Source organism: Chelonia mydas, chromosome 1 (genome assembly GCF_015237465.2).
Source record: "Chelonia mydas isolate rCheMyd1 chromosome 1, rCheMyd1.pri.v2, whole genome shotgun sequence".
In the NCBI taxonomy this organism is placed as follows: Eukaryota; Metazoa; Chordata; order Testudines; family Cheloniidae; genus Chelonia; species Chelonia mydas.
In genome coordinates, this window is record NC_057849.1 from 111163864 (window position 1) to 111178962 (window position 15099).

The following is a 15099-nucleotide window of genomic DNA, read 5'->3' on the forward strand; positions in this document are numbered from 1 at the left end:
TCCGAATGATTTTCCAATTAAAAAAATGCCCTTTTTGCAAAAAACAAAATTGTTCACAAGAATTTTTTTTCCATTTTGTCCACCTGGAAGGCTTGTCTCAGTTTCACTGTCTGCCAAAAGCTTTCCAGGAGGGCTGCCTCCCTCACAGCTCTGGGAGACAGAGGAGCACAGTGCCCAGGTGCTCAGCCTGCCTTGCAACTCCAGGAGCCCCAGGGCCAAAAAGCTCCAGTGCTCTGCCTCCTCACCTCTTTGAGCCGAACAGCCAGCCAGCCAGCCAAGGTACTTTACCTCCCTGCCTCCCTCTCAGCTTTGGAACTGTGCGTGATGACTGCCTCCAGGCCTATAAACCTCAGTCTTCCAGGGTTGGCAGCTCTAAGCTCCCTGCTGTGGAACTAGGAGCTTGAAAGCCCTAGGATCCTGGGCTCCACCCTGGCTCTGTGGAAGGGAGCCTGGAAGCTGGGGCTCTCAGGGCTTCCACGCTCCCTGCCACAGATCTGGGAAGTCTTGGGACAGATTTCCAGGATCTGGTGCAGTCCGCATGGTGGGGCCCTCCCAGAGTCTCACACCCTGAGAACTGTGGCAGCTTCTCAGTGAAACTGACAAGAATGTGAATTTCATTTAACAGCAGTGCCTCCTGGGGAGCAGATTTTGTTTTGTGTCAGTGTTTCCTAAACTAATTTTGGGGCGATTTCCAGTTTGCATGACATTTTAAAAACTGGTTTCATTCCAGTTCGGAAAAGCAACAATCTTCAAAACCAAATTTTGAAACCAGAAATTACGAACCAGAAATCCTAAGTTTCAGCCAGCTTTACTGATCATACTTTCTTACCTGCCCCCCCCCCCGGATCAAAAATTGAAAATGGGAGTGAAAGACTTAAAAACAATCAAAATGGTTATTTTAACAGCATCTTACTCCATTTTCAGTAATATAGCATCCATAGCTAGATAAAAAGGAACAACAACATAGCTATGCAAACAAATATAATTATACTTCAAATAATTCTCTCTTTGTCTTGAATTTGGCTGCAGCGTGTTTTCCTTCTTTTCTTTTTTAATATATTTTTAATTTGAAACTTCTATAAAGAAAATTAAGATTACTGTCTCAGCCCTTCCCCCCAGCCAAATTCCCAAAGTTTTACAGTTTTGTTTTCAGATATTTTGTTCTTATTAATTATAATTTCTTCCATATGCTGGATAATTCTATACAATGCTCAATTTAATCCTGTCAATTTACAGCATTTACATACGGAAACTAGTATATGCATGTGATGACGTGTCCACCCCACACAGGACAGGAAGGGGTTAAGATGTCCAGGTGGGTCAATTAACTTCACAGGCTGCAGGTGGAGGATGAGCCAGGGAATCATAGAATATCAGGGTTGGAAGGGACCTCAGGAGGTCATCTAGTCCAACCCCTGCTCAAAGCAGAGAATTGACTGCAAACAGGTTCATCTGTGCAGAAATAGGTGGGGCCTATAAAGCCAGGAAGCTGACAACAGAGACTGTTGGGAGAGAGGAGTGTTTAGAGGCTGCAGAGATGTGTAGGCTACAGTCACTGACTGGGAAGAGGGTTTGGAGCTGGTACACCTAGAGCATGGAGGGGAACCAGGAGTTGTAGGAAGCAGTCCAGGGAAGGAGCAGTAAAGGCTGGGAGAGGAAAGCCCAGAACTGTTGAACTGGAACCCAGAGTACATGGCAGGCCCGGGTACCCCTACCAGTCACTGAAGGAGTGGCACCTGAGGCAGTGAATGGGAAGATGGGCTAGGACTGCTGAAGGAAAAACTTTGGATATATCTTGAAAGGGAAGAACGCTGAGTGACCTGGCCAGACAGCTGCATCAGGAAGAGGATGCTACAGTTCCTGGAGTGAGAGAGGGGCTACAGATCAGAGAGACAAAGTGATGGCATGCAACCACAGGAATGGGCATTGCCCTAATGAGCTAATCCCCAGAGTGACCCGGAGGAGGCACCAGACAAGTGGTGAGTGGTGTTCCTGATCACAATGCAATATAAGAGTTTTATTGGAGAAGTGTATATTTACATACACTAATAGACTCTCTCTTTCTTGCTCATATTTTTTATATTGTGCTCTCTTACCCATGTTCCCTGTTAAACAGAGAAGATGCTGCCTTGGTTATTGTGAACCATCTTTAGTGGAACTTTGGTCCTCCCTGAATAAAATATTGAAATGTATTTATGTATTATAGGTGAACAGTTAAGACTATCTTACAGTTTCCTCTATAAACCTCTGTTTCAGATACTTAAAACGCTAACAAGCCTTACCCATTTGGGTTTGCTACATGCTTACTATCTGCCTCAGATTTAAAGTTTTGGAAAGCTTGAGCAACAATAGTGTTTCAAGAACCAGGCTAGTGAAAAAGAGTATCGGCAATGGCTAAAAAAAAAAATCCATTATTTTTTGAATTGTTCTAGTGCCTCAGGGTCCTCTACTAGAAACTTGAGGCTTTGCAGCAGGAAAGTACATAGGTCAGAGAAGTGTCTTTCATTATTCCCTTGAAAAATTTTTCGGCTTTGACAGTTACAAGCAGGGTGGATTTGATTTAAATCAAATTGATTCACAACTCAGAGACAGATGTAGGTTTCATTTTTAGAAGGTACACACTATACATTTTTAAACGGTGATTTATTTTGAAAACTTTTCAGATTAGTTTTACAGCTATATCAGAAAATGAATGATTGTTTGGTTATTCCATTTACCAAATGTAATTGAAGCAAATATTTATGAAGTCATTGGAAGGTGAACTATCTCCAATTCAACAGGTTAATCATTAATTGAGGATTTTCTTGCCATGCTGTATTAGGAAGAGAACATCACCAGACAAACATTTAAATTGTTTTATTTAACTAAAAGAACAACGTTAAGTATTCTGAATTTTTCTTCAACTGCAAACATATAATATTTTAACAAAACAAGCATATGTCCCTAAATTCTCACATTTATCTCCAGACTTATTCTCCTTGTCCAGACGTATTCTGCCCTCAGCAATCTTCTATTCATTGAACTTTTTGAAACTTTGCACCTTTTAGAGAGAGGTAAGGGATTGACTCTGTGTACACAAACTTGCAGAGGGACAATAGGGTTGAGGACTTATTTCTCACCTCTATATATTTAAAAACACTTTTGCTGTTAACAAGCATGTTATCTCTGGAGACACAAATTCTCAGTTTGAGAACGGCAAAACTAAGCATCTCTGATGGTATGTTCTAGACTGAGCATGGAGTCCCATTGGGTACATAGAAAGATTAACCTAAATCTATACAGAAGCCCCTGAAACACCATAAAATTGGGTCTATAATCCATGAACTTTTGGAACTCATTTACAAAACTTTTTTCTTAAATATTACATGAACATATTGTCTCATACTACAGAATTAGAATTAATTCCTATTCCATGATGAGATATCTTTGAGCTATAGTTTTAATTAAGATACACTATCTTTAGAAAGGTTGTTTCTTCAAAAATCATTTTATTTAAATAAAAAACAAAATCATTTTTATCCACCCTGGTTACAAGATGTAGTAAAAAAATCACTATTTCTACATGCTCTGTAGAAGTTGCTGGGCGCTTGCTTTTAATTTTCTGAATGTTCCAACTCCACTGAGTATGCTCTTAGTCCACAGTGAGCCTCTATAGTGTGTTTTCAAACAGCTCTAGGCTGGACACAAGCAAAACATATCATCCTGCTCCTTCTCTCCATCAAGCTAGCATTTGGCATAGAAGCACAAGGCTTGGAGTTAAAAAACACTGACTATTGTCAATATCTCTGCATTTCCAGCCCCTATTATTGAGCAAGATATTTTCAATTCCTATTCTACTTCTATTTTTCCATTTAAATGTATATATTGCAAAGAGTTACTCTTACATGTATGCATAGCTCCATTCAGTGTGACGACACATAGGAGTAACACTTAGCAGGACTGTGCCCTAAATTGATCAGCGGACACCAAAAAATACAGTGTATGTACAACATGGATGAGTGAACTTGGCTGAACATTATCTTGTGAACTTCCCAGCTTCTGCATTTATAATTCCTCACACTCAATGCATTAACAAACATGTATGTGTATATATATTTACGCATGCATGCACACACAGTATTACTATTCACTATTTGTACTGTGGAAGCATCAAAAATGTACAAGGCTTTTTCTAAACAGTAAGACACATCATGGGCCATACACCGGATACAATCCAAACAGACAAAAAAGACACAGGGTGGGGGAAATCAGGCACAAAGCACAAGCAAAGAGATCATAGAATCATAGAATATCAAGGTTGGAAGGGACCTGAGGAGGTCATCTAGTCCAACCCCCTGCTCAAAGCAGGACCGATCCCCGACTAAATCATCCCAGCCAGGGCTTTGTCAAGCCTGACCTTAAAAACTTCTAGGGAAGGAGATTCCACCACCTCCCTAGGTAACGCATTCCAGTGTTTCACCACCCTCATAGTGAAAAAGTTTTTCCTAATATCCAAGCTAAATCTCCCCCACTGCAACTTGAGACCTTTACTCCTTGTTCTATCATCTGCTACCACTGAGAACAGTCTAGAGCCATCCTCTTTGGAACCCCCTTTCAGGTAGTTGAAAGCAGCTATCAAATCCCCCCTCATTCTTCTGTTCTGAAGACTAAACATCCCCAGTTCCCTCAGCCTCTCCTCATAAGTCAATATGAGGCAGTGATGGAGTCTGCTGCCCTGGGGAAGGTAGGAAGTGGCCCAGGGCAGCAGACTCCAGCACTGCCTCATATTGACTTATGAGGAGAGGCTGAGGGAACTGGGGAAGGTAGGAAGTGGCCCAGTTCCCTCAGCCTCTCCTCATAAGTCAATATGAGGCAGTGCTGGAGTCTGCTGCCCTGGGCCACTTCCTACCTTCCCCTTAGGGTGTACCTGACTCTGTAGGGTCCTCTGACTCTTGGGGTAGGTATCTGGCAGTGGCCACAGCCACTCCTCCGTGCACAGGTCTGTTGGCGATGGCAGCAACTCTGGCCAATATTTGGCGCGGCCAGGATTCTCCTCAGGCTCCAACTCCTGGAGCAGGTGGAAGGCGTCTGTCTCCTCCAGCCACTTGCCATCAACTGAGCTGCTGGGTTCAACCTTTATACTTCCTGTCCCGCTCATTGACTTCCAGGGGGCAGGGTGAGACCACTCTGACTTTGCCCACCCTGGGTTAGTGGTTGGCTCCTCCCCCTCTGCCTCTTCACATGAAGGAAGACAGTAAAAGACAACCACAAAGGTATAAACATACACATTCGTAAAATCAAACTGAAATTCATGTTCAAACACATTTCCAAACTGTTACACTTCATCTCCAAAGTGACTTTTGAAAATGTGATTTGGCTCTTAAGTAAGCACTTTTAAAAATTGTACATGAAATACATAGATGTAGCTAATTTCTTGTAGATGTACGGGAAGAAGTAGATTTTCAGGGAGAATCTCATCAAGATGTCTAGTGTCTATTAACTAAAATAGGAGGGATTTTTCCATCTTGTAAATATAATCTTAGACATTCATATTGACTAGTTTATACATTTTTTTAACTTGCAGCCATTTCTTTCTCTTTAATAGATTTAAGTTCTTGCAGTGCTTGATTCATGCTTTCACTGCAATAGGGTATGCTCATGAATCTTGTGTGTATAATATATATAATGCACACAAAGTTGAGAGGATTGCTTTGAAAAGTACACATAAAATACATGAATGATGTAAGAGTAAATTTTTTGAAACTGTTTTGTTTTAAATGGAGGCTACTGACTGTAACTGAAAGTTCTTCAAGATGTGTGGTCCCTCTTTGTATTCCACATGTGGATAAGCATGCACACCATGCCTCTGAGTCTAGAAATTCTAGCAAGCAGTGTCGGTTGGCTTGCACATACATGGTAGGTCTCCTCATGTTCCTGACCCGAGGGCGTAAGAGGCAGTGCTGGTTGATGCCTCTCCAATTCCCCTTCTTCCCATGAATCCAACAGGATCCAAAGCAGAGTGGCCAGAGGGCAGGTAGGGGAAATCAGACAGGGACCACACGTCTCTAAGAACTTCCAGTTACAGTAACCTCAATTTTTTCCTTTGAGTGCTGGTCCCTATGTGTATTCCACATGTGGGTGATTGGCAAGCCGTGCTCAGACTGGAGAGGGGTGCGAGGAAGCTGGCAGCAAAGATGCTTGCAGTACTGCAGTTAGCACTGCTGCATCCACATCAGAGGCCTGAACTAGTGCATAACGTCTAACAAACATGAATGGAGCTCCAGGTCGCTCTGCATATGTCTAGTATTGGACTGTCCTACAGGGATGCTGTAGAGGTGGCTTGTGCCTCATGGAGTGTGCCCTGACTCTGTCAGGTTAGTACACATACCTCCTCCTTTAGCACTTGATGCATCTAGAAACCCACTTAAAGATTCTCTAAGGGGATATTACTTGACCTTGCGATCTTTCTACAATCGAGAGAAAGTCTCGGTGATTTTCTGATGGGTTTGGTCCTTTGCAGGAAGAACATCAGAGCAGAAGCACCAGGTTTCAGAAAAAGGACAGGTAAGTGGATACTTTGGTTGACCTGGAATTCAGAAATAACCTTGGAAAAATTTAGGATTGAGGCAAAGGGATACTTTTCCCCTGTGAATACCATATGAGGAGGGTCTGCCATGAGGGCTCCCAATTCACTCAACCTCCTGACCCAAGTGATAGCTACTAAAAATGCAACTTTCATGGATTGGTGGGAGAGAGAGCATGTTGCCAAGGGTTCAAACAGTGGTCTGGTGAGTGCTGACAGGAAGAGATTGAGGTCCCACTGAGTTGCAGGTTTGACCACTGGTGGAAAGGTCCTGACTTGACCTCTAGTGAATCTTATTGTAGTTGGGTGGGCAAAAATAGAAAGTCTGTCTATCGAAGGAAGGCACTAATCACTGCAAGATGGACCTGCAGCAAACTAATGGAAAGGCCTGAGTTTTTTTTCGAACCAGTAGATAATCTAAAATGACCGTAATATCTGTAGGGCCTGGAGAAAGTTGACTATGCTACACCCAAGTACAGAAATGCCTCTGTGCACCGAGGTAGCAGGTCCTAGTTGAATCTTTCCTGCTTTGGTTAAGGATAGCCTGAATTGGTGCTGAACAGGAACGTTTTATTTCTGATGCCCATCCAAACAGGCTGTGAGGAGGAGCAAGTCTGGATTGGGGTGTCTGATTCTGCTCCCTTTCTGAGTTAGGTGGTCTGGAAAGTGGCAGATCCTAATTGGGAGGGGGGTGGACTAACATTTTCAGGAGCTCTGGGAACCAAAACTGCCTGGGCCAATTTGGTGCTAGGAGAATGACTCTGGTCCTGTCATGGTGGATATTCCTCAGGACCAGTAGGAAAGGAAAGGCACATCTGAGATTTGTTTGCCCATAACAACAGGAGAGCATTGCCCTGGGAGCTGTGGCCCATAGCTCCTTTGGAGCAGTACAGGGGAAGTTTTCTGTTCATTTGCAATGCAGAGATCCCACTGAGTTGTACTCCACTTAGAGAATATTTCGCTCACATATGAGTTGTGAATTTCCCACTCATGGGTCTGCAGAAAAGTGTCTGCTCAGATTGTCTGCTAACGAGCTCTGAGCACCTGAGAGGTATGTGGCTTAAAAAGCGATGCAGTTTTTGATGCACCAGTTCCAAAGCCTAACTGCTTCCAGGAAAAGGGGAAGAGATCTTGCTCGGCCCTGTTTATATAAAAGACCATGGTGATGTTGTCTGACATCACTTGGTTAGGGAGTGAATGTATATGCAAGAAAAAGACTCTTCAAGCTAGGCAGACTGCTCTCAGTTCTAGTATACTGATGTGCAGTATGGCCTTCCCATGGGGTCCCGGTACCTTGTGCAGTGTGGGGGTTCAGGTGAGCACCCCACCCCAGAAAAGAAGCATCTGTTATGATGGTGGCACTAGGGGTGGGAGTGTTGAAGGGAATGCCCACTCATATTCTCTGGGCTTGACCACCAAGCGAGGGAGGCAATGACACTGGCAGGAACAGTCACTCTTGAATTGATGTGATCTTTGTCTGCTGAGTAGATTGATCAGAGCCAGACCTGTGGACATGATAGATGAAGCCTGGCAAACGCTATATGGCCTGAAAGTGAGAGGCATAGTCTGATCATAGTTCTTGGTCTGCAAGTAATCTATACTATCAGGCTGCTTGTGAAATGAAATCTTTCTGTGGGAAGGAAAGCTGTTGTGCAAACAGGACAGTCCAGTGTTGCTCTAATGAAGTTTATCTTCTGTTTGGGTGATAAATTGGATTTTTCTTTGTTTATGCAGACACCTATGGCTGGCAGAAGATAGAACAGAGGCTCCATTGTTGACTTGACCTCTTGGCAGGAGCAACCTACCCATTCATCCAGATATGGATAACACAAACCCTGACACATCACTTGTGCTGCCAGCACAGAGACAACTTTTTGTAAAAACTCTGGCTGCTGTTTCTAGCCTTAAGTGAGACTGTGAACTGGAAATGTTCTTGGCCCATCAAACCGCGGGAACCTTCTGTGGGAGGGATGATTGTCTACATGAAAGTATGCATCCTTCATGTCAAAAGTTGCAAACCACATTCTCACCTGTAGGGAGGGAATTAATGATACTAACATAACCATGCTGAATTTCGACTTTCAAATAAAGATGCTTAGTTGCCAAATGTCCAGAATGGATCTCCACGATCTCTTTTTTTGGGGACTAGGAAATAGGGGGAATAGAACCCTCTTCCTTGATACTGAGGTGAAATGTGCGCTTTATCACCCCTTGTTGTAGGAGGGAGTCCACTTCTTGATGAAGAATCCCCTCATAAGAGCTGACCCTGAAGGGGGACTGAGAAGAGGGTTTGTGAGGGAAAAGGGAGAGAAACTCAATGGAATACCTTTGATGGATAATTTCCAAGACCCAACTGTCTGTCATGATCAAGTCCAACTGTGGGTGACAAGTGTGAGATGGCCCCGCAGTATAATGGGAGAAGATGTGGGTGGCATTCATGGTGATAGGTGTGTCTCAACTGAGATGTCAAAAGTAGCCCTTTGCAGGAGGCTGGGAATGGATAGAGGTCATGGTGGTAGAGGATGCAAAGAAGGCAAAGCCTCTGAACCCTCTGACATTTCTGAGGAGGTTTGGCTGGACGCTGGTGGTAGAACACTTGAGGAGAGGGTGGCCTTGGCCTATAGGTTTGTCTTTGGTGTTTTCTACTTGGGGACAGAGTGTAAATCCCCAGGAGGCATAGGGTCAATCTCAAGTAACTTAATGAGTCTAGGGATATCTGTTTTCTCATTGAAGAGATTCAACTTTTTGAAGGGAAGGTCCTGTACAGTATTCTGGACCTCCCTGGGGAAACCCAAGACTGTAGTCAGGAATCCCTCCTCATGACCATACCAGTAGCCAGGCCTCTGGTTGCCATTTCTGCTGCATCCACTTTCATCTGAAGGCATGTTCTTGCCACTAACTTTCCCTCTATGAAGTACTGAAATTGGCCTCAGGGGAAGCTTGTCCTTACAATAGTTGTTCAGATCATCTTTTGCAAACAAAGCCTGATAGTTAGCAATATGGAATTGCAGGCCTGTAGATGAAATGACCTTTCTCCCCAATCTCTTTGAGCCCTTGTCAGTTGGGGTAGTCCTTTGATGTTGCAACCTACCCCTTTCTGTAGCTGCTGTACAACCAGAGTGTTGCAGGGCGGGATGGGAGAAAAGAAATTCAGCTTCCTTGATGGGGACATAATAGCACCTCTTGACTTTTAGGTGTGGGGACACAGGATACTGGAGTATGCTAGACTAAGCTAGCCTGCTCCATGATGGCCTCATTAACTGGAAGCACTACCTTACTTGGGCCTACAGGTTGCAAAATATCTAAGAGCTAGTGTTACCTGGAGGTTACTAGCAATCATGTACAATCGCTCCTGGTACTGCCTCTGATTGTCCAGTGGGAAGAGAAAGGAAGGAGTGACTGGTTTGTCCCAAGACAAGGATGAGATTTTCCCATCGCTATCTGAGTCAACATCCACCTCCTCATACTCCAACGGATCTGGTTGGTGCCAAGAAGATGTGTTTAAATTTTTGGACAGGCCTTTGTCATCTGCCATAGGGATCCCCTGGGCCCCAATAAGGCCAAAAAAGGGTCAGCTGTTTGTGGGTGACCCCATGGCATCAGGTACCAGCAGTCCCTGAAGTCCTATTTGGGGGGGGTAACATCTAGATCTCCTTGACCTACTGCTGGTTAGTGCTCAGCTCTCTCTGAGGAGGTGGCAGAGAGGTCAGAATATGACTCATCCAAGTCTGAAAACTGCTCCCTTTCCAATGGTGGGACCATTGGTTCTGGGATACTTCTACCTGATGGTCAGAGATGAGACATTGAAGTAGTTTCATTCTCCAGAGTAGTAACATCCCTTAAAAGGCAGGCCAGACCAGAGAGGATGGGAGACTATGGATAAGGAAGGAAAATATTCACCGGTATGGTATATGTCACCGTACATCCTTGTGCCCAGAGAGTTCCGACACATCTCAGGAGGTAGACGAGCAAGGTGGTACAGATGACGAGTCTGGATCTGCACTCTTAGATGGAATCAGTAGATGATGGTCCTTATGTTTTGGAGATGGAGTCACCAACAGACCTGGCTGATCTTTCCTTTTGCACACTTTATCCTCCAGGCTGGGGGGTTTCAGTGGTGCTGTTGTCCTTTAGGATCTGCATGCAAAAATTCACCCAACCTCAATGGTCTCGAGGAGAGATTTCATCTCTTGTGAACAGTCATGGACTGGAATCTGTCTCTTTAAGCATGAGACTTCACCCTACTTGCATGCAAAGCTCTGAGGAAGAATCCTTGGGCTCAGGAGCTGCAAATTCAGCTACGAAGTTTGTGCTTGGAGAGGCACCACTTGTATGTTGAGGCTGATGTACAGGGTGGTCTCTCGGTCCCAGATTAGAGTGTGGCCTCAGCCTTCTACGTAAGGTGCTTCCTTAGCTGAAGCGCACAAGCTTCATGAGTTCTTAGTGGAAATGAGTGAAACACTGCACTTCGCAGACATACGCGACTGATCCAAGCAGTGGAGGCAGCATTGGTGATTGTCACTCATGGAGAAGGAGTAAGGGCAGAACACACAATTGTTGGACTCTGGGCATAATCCCCAGTAGGGGGGGGAAACAAGCCATACTAACTATACTAATATGAAATATAAAAACTATTTACACAGTTCTATCCAGAGAAAAAAGCTGGAGAAATCTGAACACAGGGATTCTGACTCAGGCCATGCAGCAGTAAGAAGGAACTGAAGAGACATTAGCCCACATTGACGCTTATGCCCTTGGTAGGGAGCACAAGACCTACTGTGCAAATGCAGGCCAATGGACGCTGCTTGTTAGAATTTCCAGCCGCAGGTTCGTGGCACATATGCATAACCACATGTGGAATACACATAAGGACCAGCACTTTATTTTAAAAATGTAGGACAACTAAATGAAAAAGGAGGGAAAGACATAACAACTTGTCGCCAATAGAGCTAGCTTAGTATTTTATTTTACTTAGCAGTAACAGGAACCTACAGGTTTGTTTCCTGTAATACATTGGCTTCAGCAGGTTAGCATTAAGCTAATGGAGATTCATTAGAATAAGGAAGAACCTCATTATGACTCTGAACTACATCAAGTCCAATTAGACAATGTCCAATTTCATTTTAGTTCTTGATTCAGTGGACCAAATGGGTGATGAGTAAGGTAGTGTAAGTTAGGCCCTCTGAAATTAATAGATTAATTTTTGCCTTACATCTACTCTAACAATGTGTAAAGGAATCTAAATGGGTGTTTGTTTATAAAAAGAGGAGCCAAGAGAATGAACAAGTTAAAGCCGAATCTATCCTACTTTAATTTACACTTTTTTCTGGCTCCTCTCTGTGTACATTACACAAATTTAGATTCCTTAATACATTGGGAGAAGAGTAGTTAGGTCAAAGTGAGAGTTTAAAATACCATGCACATCACCTACAAATTTGGTCGATAGTATAGATCTAATTTTGCTAAGTCTCATGATTTTAGCTCAAGTTTGTGAATCTTGGTGCTCTTCTGAAAGCTGCAGAAGGAAAAAAAAAATTTTTTGGAAGATGCTAGTCCTCAACTTCAAATAAAAGCTTGAACATGTGAACCATAAGGACTCAAAACTTAGAAGGCAAACAAAAAGAACCCCATATGTATTATTTTTTAAATACAAAGGTTACTTACCTATAACTAGGGCTCTTCTGGATGGACTCTGCATATTCACCCTCTGGAATGCTCTGAGTGGTGCAGCTTAGATGGTGGAACCTTAACTAGTAGTGCCCCACAGGTTTGAAAGGGAGTTGCATCACATGAGTAAATACTATATTTCAATCCTAAAATGGTACAAAATTCTCAACTGGTGAATATCAATTAATCCCCTTTTAAAAATCTTTTAACCGTGTAATGAACTAACACAGATTTATTACCAGGAACATGGTATGCTGAAACCACTGAGAGATGGACCCTAACAGATAACAACAAGACCTGACATTTTACGATGTAGCAAATACTCTAAATAAACAGACTAGATATTAAGGATCTCTATCACTGATTATCCATTATAAAAACCCTTTCTATTCATATGCACAACATCTACAGGTGGATCCTTTCCCTGCATTAATCAAGACATTTTGTACCTCTGAAGAACAAGACTGCCTAAGAGTCTCAAAGTCCTATTGTCCGTGCTGTTAGATGAAGCAGCTGAGGATCTGGGTGATATGCTTTCCCTTATTGTGGTGACAAGTCAAGTCTACATATCCCCTTGGACAGACGAATCAGGTCCAGATACCACAGCTGCCTGGATCAAGCTGGTATTATCAAAATCATTTTGGCTTTGTTCTGTTTTATCATGCTCTGAATGAGAGGCATGGGTGGAAATGCATACAGGAGATCCTGTCCCCCGTCCACCAGAAATGCATCCAAAAGAGATTCCTTGTCTGCTCCTGCCCTTGCATAAAGCTTTCGATACTTCATGTTGTATTTGAATGCAAAGAGGACTATTGTTGGTCAATCCCACAATTTGAAGATTTAATTTGCCATAGGATCCTTCAAGGACCACTTACCCAGTATGTATCTGTGATTTTTTTTTTTTTGCATAAGTAATCCACTATATTGTTGCTTTCCCCAGCTACATGAATGGTCACTGGGTAAAACTTCTTGTTCTATACATCATCCCTAAAGATGGATTGCTTCCCTGCACAACTATGGGGAATATGCACTCTTCTTGTTTGTTCAGATAGTACATTGCTATTGTATTGTCAGTTGCTACCTGAACAACCTTGTGACTGGACTGATTTGAGAAAATAATGATTTAAAAACCCATTGGATGGTTCTCAATTCCAGTATAGTGATGTGCATTTTCCTTTCTGCTGGGGACCAATCACTTTAGTGTCACTATGGTGTTCAAATGAGTCTCCCAGCCTAGAATGGAAGTGTCCGAAGTAACTAATATTGACAGTATCCGAGAACTGAAGGGAATCCCCTTCATGACACTCAAATCCTGTGCCCACATTAGTGATACATTCTAGGGGACCATCAACTTTTGATGCATGCGTGGTTTGTAACTGCTTGCCAACCAACGTTGTAAGCTTCTCATTCGAAGACATGCATAAGGGGTCACAAACATGGTTGACATTATGAGACCCCATTAGTTTGAAGAAGAAATTTTCTGCTCCAGAGAATGTAGAAGCAGGGCTATATCTCACTTTATCTTTGCATTACCTTCTTCTGGGAAAAGAGCTCTGCCAACCACAGTGTCCAGTGCAGTTCCTAAGAAAGGGATCTTCTGAGCAGGCCTATAAGTGACTTTGCTCAATTTACTCTCAATTTCAGATTGGCAAAAAGGAAGCAAATCTACTTCATATCCAACTTCTTTCTAAGATACTTTGACAAGCCAATTGTCTAGGTAAAGATAGAGAAGAATCCCTTGCTTCCTGATATACAGAGCCACTATGGAATGGCACTTTGTAACAACCCTTCGGGCAATGGAAAGGCCAAAGGGAAGACCTTGCACTAGCAGTGGTCCCTTCCTACTATAAAACATTGATATTCCTGATGGGATGGTCAGACTGAAATGTGAAAATGAAGCCTCCTTTAGAGCAAAAATCATACAAATGTAGGGCTGGAAGGGACCTCAAGAGTTCATCTAGTCTAGTCCACTGTGCTTAAGCAGGACCAAGTAAACTAGACCATCTCTGAAAGGCATTTGTGCGACCTGTTCTTATGATCGAGAGCTGTGAACCAGTTGTGTATAAAAAGATGGATTATGAAGAACTGATACCTCCTGTCAAATGCATTAAGCTTCCTGAGATCTAAAATGGGTTGAAGGCTCTCACTCATTTTTGGATATAGGAAGCATCTTGAATAAAACCCCTTTTCCCTGTACTCTTATGGTACCTTTTGTATACTTTAGCTCTGTTCACAACAGGGTCTCATGAGATAGGTCCCTGAAGAGGACTGGGGAGGAGTAGGAGGCTTCAAAGGAGGAAGGGTTTAGAACTGGATAGCTGAGCCACTGAGAATAATCTCTAGAATCCATCTGTCTGATGTTATAGACTGCCATTGTTGGTCAAATTGTGACAGGCAGTCTCCAAATGGGGTAGGAAAGGTATTGGATAGGACTAGTTTAGTTCTTGATGTTGAGGCTGAATCCCAAAGGAAGATGTAGCTGATAATATGAGACTTAAACAGTTCCCTCCTTTGTTGCTGAGAACACATTTAATGTTGAGAATTCTTTCTTTGATAAAAACTGGACAAAGATTAGCATGGAGGGTACCTAAACAAAGATACAGTAGAGCTCCTCATCAGCCGGAAGACCCTTAAGGATCTGGCCATAGATTTAATATTCAGAGTTAGCACAGGTACGTCTCCTTGAGCTAGAAATCACTACCCTAGCTCAAAGTGTAGATATAGCCTTAGTCTTCTTGGAGCTAGCTGACTGAGTATGTGCTCAGGCAGCTAGCCGGAGCTGGCTCCTCGCCTGAGCCATGGCCCGTGCTACTCCCAGCTATACTGCCATTTTCAGAGCTCTACCTCTAGCAGAGCTAGCATGACTGTCT

General features: G+C 43.2%; 1 long non-coding RNA gene across 1 annotated transcript; it reads left to right on the plus strand.

Moving 5' to 3' along the window:
- The first annotated feature begins 1503 nt into the window (after positions 1-1503).
- Positions 1504-8676, plus strand: LOC122463860. The gene is made up of 3 exons (XR_006287508.1): positions 1504-1979; positions 6500-6543; positions 8297-8676. It is a non-coding gene; the product is annotated as an uncharacterized LOC122463860 (long non-coding RNA).
- Positions 8677-15099: the final 6423 nt, after the last annotated feature.